Raw genomic sequence first — 7,551 nt, forward strand, 5'->3', positions numbered from 1 at the left:
TAAAACACATTGTGTTAGTTTACTTAGTAAATTTACCTTACAATATGCAACCCTAGTGATTATAATTTAATATCATTAAATAATTGCAAACCCTCTTTCAAATATTTGACCTTATCCATTATCCACCTTACATGAGGTTTCAACTAGGAATCTATTTACCCAACACCTTAATTCACATGCACTAATTTGATTTCCATGTTGGAAAGGTAGAGGAGACAAAACAAAAATTCACACACAAAACACACATGAGTTGTGGCTCTTCTATTGATCACACAAAACTTGATACTTACAATGTACCTATTGAATGGTATTTAACCTTTTCCAACTAGGGACTTGCCTAAAATATCTTGACATGCAACTACACACTAAAATTCATCTATCACTTAACTCGACTTGACTCAACACAACAACACTCAACCATTTAAGAGATCTGTGGTTTGAGTCTTTTGAATCAGTGATCGGAGAATCCACAGTATGAACATTTTTACACCAATGTTTCAAATCCCAAGTGGGATCCATAAACAATTAGTTAACTGACTCTCTAGTTTTAGGCAACTCCTCATGCGAGAATAATTACAATTTCTAACACTCCCCCTTAATTACAATCGTATTACTCAACATAACTCAAACATGACTTAACTTAACTCAATTATCATTGAAACATGCCTACTGGTCTATGTCTCAGCTAGGCTTACAATGACTCAAAACTTTTACTATTTTTCATTTTCTTTTTCTCTTCTTCCAAGATCTATATCCTCGAAATTTCTTCATTCTTTGTTGAACTTTCTTGTTGTAGGTTTTATTCACTTGTTGTTGCTGCAATTTTTTTTTACTTGTCTTGAACTTGTTTTGAAAAACAATTGGATCGTGTATTCTACAACTTCCTCTTCAAATATTCGTTCAACTATGGTCTTCTGCCAAAACGTTACATCTTCAAACTATCTTCTTTGCTTTGCTTCTTGTGTTTCATATCCCTGACTTTCTTTCTGCCATATTTCTGGATAACATAATCTTATCTCTTCTTGACTCCATTGTTGAAAAATGGTTTCAATACATTCATCTTTGTCTTAAGAAACATCCATATCATTCTTTTCACTTTCATCATCAGGTACTACTATTTTTTTCCTATAATCTACACACTTAAGATCATTATTCACCACTTCATTCAATTGTTTTATTCCAACTATTGTTTTAAGACTCTCATTAATTTGGTCAACTAGTTTCTGAGTCCATTCTTCAATGAGCTTCAAATCAACATCAAACTTATTAACAACATTGTTTTCAAATTTTTCATCCATGCTATTCTGAACACCTTCATATTCAAAAACAATGTTAAAAACATCTTTATTATGCTCTTCAGTAAGAGCTTCCTGCACTACCTCTTCCTTCTCTTCCTTCTTTTCAACTTCACTAAAACTATCTTCGACTATTATGTGGTCAGTGAATATTCTCAACAAAAACTCTTCAATCGCTTTATCATGTTCTTGATGATCAACTGCTGCTAGATCACATATTGTTTCATGAGCAGTTCTAACTGCTTCATATCTTGCTGCTACAGTGGAAGCTTCACCCTTCAATGCTTCATCAAACATCGTGCTTACCATATTTCCACAATAAATCTTTGTTTCAAAAAAGAAACCACACATATCATCAGCATAATGTTCATCCACATTATGGTGTGATATCTGAGCATCCATGTGCTCATTGACAATTTCAACTTCACCAAATCCATCAGTTGTGGCTGGATTCGCCAATTCACATATAACTTTGTAGTCATCATCCACATGCGTCTCGTCTTAGCGGGATTCACCATCATTTGCATCATCCATATTATAGTGGATTCCTTGAGCATTAATATGTTGTTGCTTTGTTTCACATACAGAGGCTCCTACTTCTCTCTCTGCAATCTTTGTTGCATCTTCCTCAACCATATGCATGCTTTCATAATGGGTTTCAATTTTATGGTCTTGACAACCATCATCCACTTTTGAGTGGGATTCTCCAAGCTCTATTTTCCTCTCAGAGCCTTGCTCATCTACTCTCATATATGTTGCTGACTTCTTTGCTTATGACATAATCTGTTGTTTCATGTCACTCTCCTTTGTTCCAAACTCTGCTTCCAAGATCTTCCATGCTTCCTTGGAAGTTGTAGCTTTTGCTACATTGTACAAATACTTCTCATCCAATGTCTGTTTTATAAAATTCAATGCTAAAGCATCACATACTTCATCATATGGGTTATTAGACTTGTACTCATCTAACTCTTTAGCTCGAAGAAAAGTTAACATCTTGATAACCCAATGATCATAATATTTATCTGTAAACATAGAAGGTGGTAGTAGATCAAAGCTACACCAATCACCCTTGGTTTCTTCTTTGTCTTCTGCTAGACTTCTCGGTTCCTCGACTGTGGCTTGAACCTCTCTAACCAAGGCATTGATCTTTGCATCTTCTTTTCGATTTCTTTTCTTATATGCTTCAGTCGCGCTTTGTGACCCATGACTGCGGTCATTCCTCTGTTTTATAGTTTGTTTCCTAATTTCATATGATTTTCAATATGACCTCGTACAATATTCACCAAAAAATTGTCATGCTTAACAAAATAAAAAGCCTTTTTATAAATTGTGAGACTTTGCAAAGCCCTAAAATTTATTTCCATTCCAATAAAACCTTTCAAAACAATTCTTTATACCATGCATCTTTATTCTTTTTTTTCTTTAAAAAAAACTTTTAAACATTGTTATCTTCTTTCAAGAAAAAAACCCTCTTGTTGCCATTAATCATTCCTAATAATTCAAACTTAGAAAAAAATACTTTTAATGCCCCAGCCTTTGCATTTTAAGGCACTTTTTAAAAATTCCCTTTAGAATCAACCATTTCTCATAAAACCCCTTTTTAATTGTCACCTATTAAAAATAAATTTAATGAAACAAAAAACACTGCGTGACTTTCTCAAAAAAAAAAAAAAAAAAACCCTTTAAATTTGATCCCTCAGTTGACTTTAACACGTGTTCTCATGCTCCTTTTTTAAATTTTTAAACCTTCGGCGACATCATGTCCTTTAAAGAAATCTTTTGAATTTTTTGCAGACTAACTACAACAGTGTTGGCTGCAGCTTAGGGCAGATTTCTCCTTTGCCCACACTCTTCCGATGCAACGATGGTTCTTTACGACAGCAAGAATAACGATTGTTTGAATTTCTGAGCCACTACTCGGCCCTTCCAATTATCATCTTTGCAAACCAACTGACCACTAATGAGTCATTGCATCCTCTGGCTCGCAAAATAATAATGGTAGCAACTAAGGTTACTCACAACTTTTTTATGTTTTATTTTTCCTTTGATACTAATTTGTTGAATATGTAGAAATTGAAACACAAAATACACATGAGCTGTGGCTGATCATACTAAATTTTAGTGAAAGGACTTGCCTAAAATATCTTGACATACAACCACACACTAAAAGTCGTTTATAACTTACTTAACTGAACACTCCAACACTCAACCCAAAACAATTGATTAACTGACTCTCTAGTTTTAACCAACTCCTCATACTAAAATAATTACAATTTCTAAACATCTGAATTCCTGTAATGGTTTTGCCCTAGCCTCTGCCTTCATCTCTCCACCGTGCTTATCTCGATTGTAGATTACTCAAGCTCGTTGACATGGCCAGTGGGCCCATCCTTCTCCATTGCCATTCCGTTAGTTGACAATTCTGTTAATACTTTCAATATTCCAACTAGGGGAGGGATTCCTATTCTTGTGCAGGGACCAGTAGTTGATATAATACTGGTCCCACCAAACCACCAGTGATTAAGACTTTTGAAACCAAATTTTAAACAGAAATAAATAACATTATGTATAAATAAGTTTTAAATTATGTCCAAAAATCACCCATACATTGACTGGGCCCACAACTGTCCATAAATAGTATTTTACTACTTAATATTGCAAAACATATTGACCCAAGTAGAAAACAGCTAGAGCCATAAAGGCTTCCAAACTGGTCTATTCCAGAAGTACAAAACAGCAGTCACTTCAACCCCCACTCATGAGAACTCCAACTTTGCATCCCAAATAAATATGCCTACCTGCACATAACAAAAGGAATGTATGTCAGCCATAACTGCTGTGTTGTTCAACAACTAAGCACCCTATGTTCAATAAATGACACCCAACCCAATAACAATTAAATCCAATTTGTTCAATAAATGACACCCAACCCAATAACAATTAAATCCACTTTGTTCAATAAATGACACCCAGACCCAATAACTGCAATAAATGACACCCAACTCATTCTGTTTCTCATTAAAACAAATCAAAGCACATGGATCAACAAATAAACAATTCCCAACCATTAGATCACAGCAAATTAAATCCATACCACACATTCAAAATGAAGCCATTGCAATCCATGTGCATCCATGTCCACCAATTAAAATCAAGTCCCCAAAACTATAAAAGAAGTCCACCCACTGTTGAAGTTGCATCTTATGCTTTCAAACTATTCAGCAAACTTGAAGACAACATCACAAAACAGTGGCCAATATATTCAAGTTAGTTATATGAATTACAACTCATTCTTCTTACAGTTCTGTTTTCATTTATCAGATTTTTCTTACATTACAGTTTTGTTTTCATTGTTTTCATTTATCAGATTTCTTACATTACAGTTCTGTCCATTCATTTATCAGATTTCTTACATTACAGTTCTGTCCATAGGGTGGTGACAGTTAACCTATACAGTTACAATTAACCTTTTTTATACAGAGTTTATGTATGTGTTCTAGCTTATACAGTTAACCTATTGAATACAATGGGAAACTTCTAAACATCTAAACATCGTTTCTCCTAGTTTCTTCAATGGGAAACTTCTAAACATCGTTTCTCGTCCTGTTGTCGTTCCCGATAACCCTTTATACACAGTAGGGTCTCCGCAACGAAAGCCCCGCTGTGTCCATGTTGATTGGACCAACTTAACAAAAGCAATATGAAACAATACACTGTACAGTAAGCTCAACTTTCACACTTCTAAAATAGATCATTTTTTCTAGGATTACAAACAAATTAGTGCAGTAAGCTATCAAACATCTTGCTCAGAAAGACAACAAATCAAATAAGAGGACAAGATGCTATTAGATTTTAAGTCTGCTTAATAAAACAGGTGTTTTTAAGTTTAAAAATACTTGGGCTACATTAGTAATCCAGCTCGCTATTAAGCCATAGCTGCAAAACTCAAAACTTTAAAGGTGCCAATTTCAGAAATACTAGTTTAAGTTCTCCTGGCGTAAGAATTATTATTTCACACTTGGTCATGTTATGAATATATATTAGAATTGCAAAGATTTTGGAACTGCAACAAAAGTGGTATACCAGAAAAAAACAGATACTGAAGAAACCCCGTGAACTTACATAATTATGAGAGAAAATTTCACAAATATATCAAAATATAATGAAAAGTGAGACCTCTCAGCCGAATTTTAAGTTCAGTTACATTTTACAAAGGTCGCGCTTAAGTGGTATACCAGGAAAAACAGATACTGAAGAAACCCGTGAACTTACATGATTATGAGAGAAAATTTCACAAATATATCAAAATATAATGAAAAGTGAGACCTCTCAGCCGAATTTTAAGTTCAGTCACATTTTACAAAGGTCGCACTTATTTTTGCTCATGCAACAAGCACATGGAACAAACTAAATAGGATTTTAGTGAACTATCGGTGAAGTAATATGAGGAGATGCAAGGCATTTGTTTCAAAAAGCCTAAGGACAAATTAATTGAAAGAAGAGACAGAGTAACTGTAAAGGAAACAATCAAAACAGGGCACTGAATCCAAATTTCCAGTAAGCATGGTAAACACCAATAAAATACTAAGCACTGAAGCAATAATTTCAACTCTTTTGAAATTATGTAAAGATAGAGAAAAAGACTCATTTAGACATTACATGAAAAACTAAAATCAAACTCACAAATTCCATATCAGTCAAGTGGGAAGCATTTCTAAGTTTTTGTAACCAGATATGCGAAGCAGAGGAAGACATGTCCCAATAATGTAAATAAAAGCACAAGTTTACCTCCATCGTAAAAATCTTGTTTTGACACCACAGATGAGAAAACATCTTATCTACCTAAATTTTTGTAGTCAGATATGCTAAGCAGAGAAAGAAAGTCCCAATAATGTAAATAAAAGCACAAGTTCACCACCATGGTAAAAACTTGTTCTGACATCACAGATGAGAAAAAATCTTAATCTCAAGATCTACCTAGTGTTGTAAGTTACAAATGGTATGAATTCTTTCAAAATGGTATTCATGTGTGTAAGTCTTTTGTTAGCCTTGAAAATTTAAGAATGCTATCTATTTATGTTTAATTTTATTTTTAAAACTGTAATAATTTGTTGACCTTATTTGTTGACCTTATTTGTTGCTTACCTTACAGGAATTGAAGGTTAGCTTACAGGAATTATTCGATCATCAGCTTCATAGGGATAATTTTTGCAGAAGTAATAAAGCATAATTTAACATATATTCTAATGTCTAAATGCATGCAATAATTTTACAGGTTGTTGCATCTATGGCAAAAGGAAGTTACTCTACTCGTACAAGGAGAAGTGGCAGGAGAGTGACAAGGGGTGCGCAGCTGCGATGCACATCGTCTGATGATGACAGGCCAGCTGATGTCGATGCCAACAATGCACCAGGGAACATTGTTGAAGATGACCATGTGATAGCTGCTGATGTTAACACACCATCAGCCACAGAACCACCATCAACAACAGTCCAAGGAGCAAGCTCAACTAAAAAAATCAGTGCTATAAGAGGATGGACAAAAGAACAAATGTTAGTTGCAATTGACGACATAGAGTTTAATGGATACTCAGTTCGGGCATCTGCAAAAAAACATGGTATTCCTCCCTCATCAATACATTATTGGATAAATGGACTGACTCATACAAAACGTAGAGGTCCTCTTACAGTTATGACTGAGGATGAGGAGGCCGAGGTGGTTGAGTGGTGTAAAGAGATGGCCCAACTGGGACATGGGCTAGAGTTGATACAACTCAAATCAACAGTTGCTCAAATCTGTCAAGGGAGGCCAAACCCATTCAAAGATGGGTTTCCTGGTAAATCATGGTGGTTTGGGTTTAAAAAAAGGCATCCAGAACTTGTATTGCGTACTGCTGAGGGCCTTGACAGAGACAGAGCATTAAATTTGCGCCCTGCAGTTGTGCAAAAATTCTATGACACACTTTCTAGTGCTTATGATAAACATTCTTATGGAGCAGACCATATATGGAACTGTGATGAAACAGGTTTACAGGCAGGGAGGAATTGTGGCATGCGGGTAATTGCCAAGAGAGGGAGCCGAAATGTGCCAAAGATTTTTCCCAAGAGCAGGGAGTGGATAACTATTTTATGTTGTGTTAATGCAATTGGTACTTCAATCCTAGGATTTTATCTATTCAAAGGAAAAAATCAACTGAAAAACTATATACAGAACTGCGAACCAGGTGCATGCATGGCTGCACATCCCCATGCATGG

This window comes from Pinus tabuliformis, chromosome 6, assembly GCF_031772625.1.
Source record: "Pinus tabuliformis cultivar Carrire ecotype Pingquan chromosome 6, CPIR1, whole genome shotgun sequence".
NCBI classification, from domain to species: Eukaryota; Viridiplantae; Streptophyta; class Pinopsida; order Pinales; family Pinaceae; genus Pinus; species Pinus tabuliformis.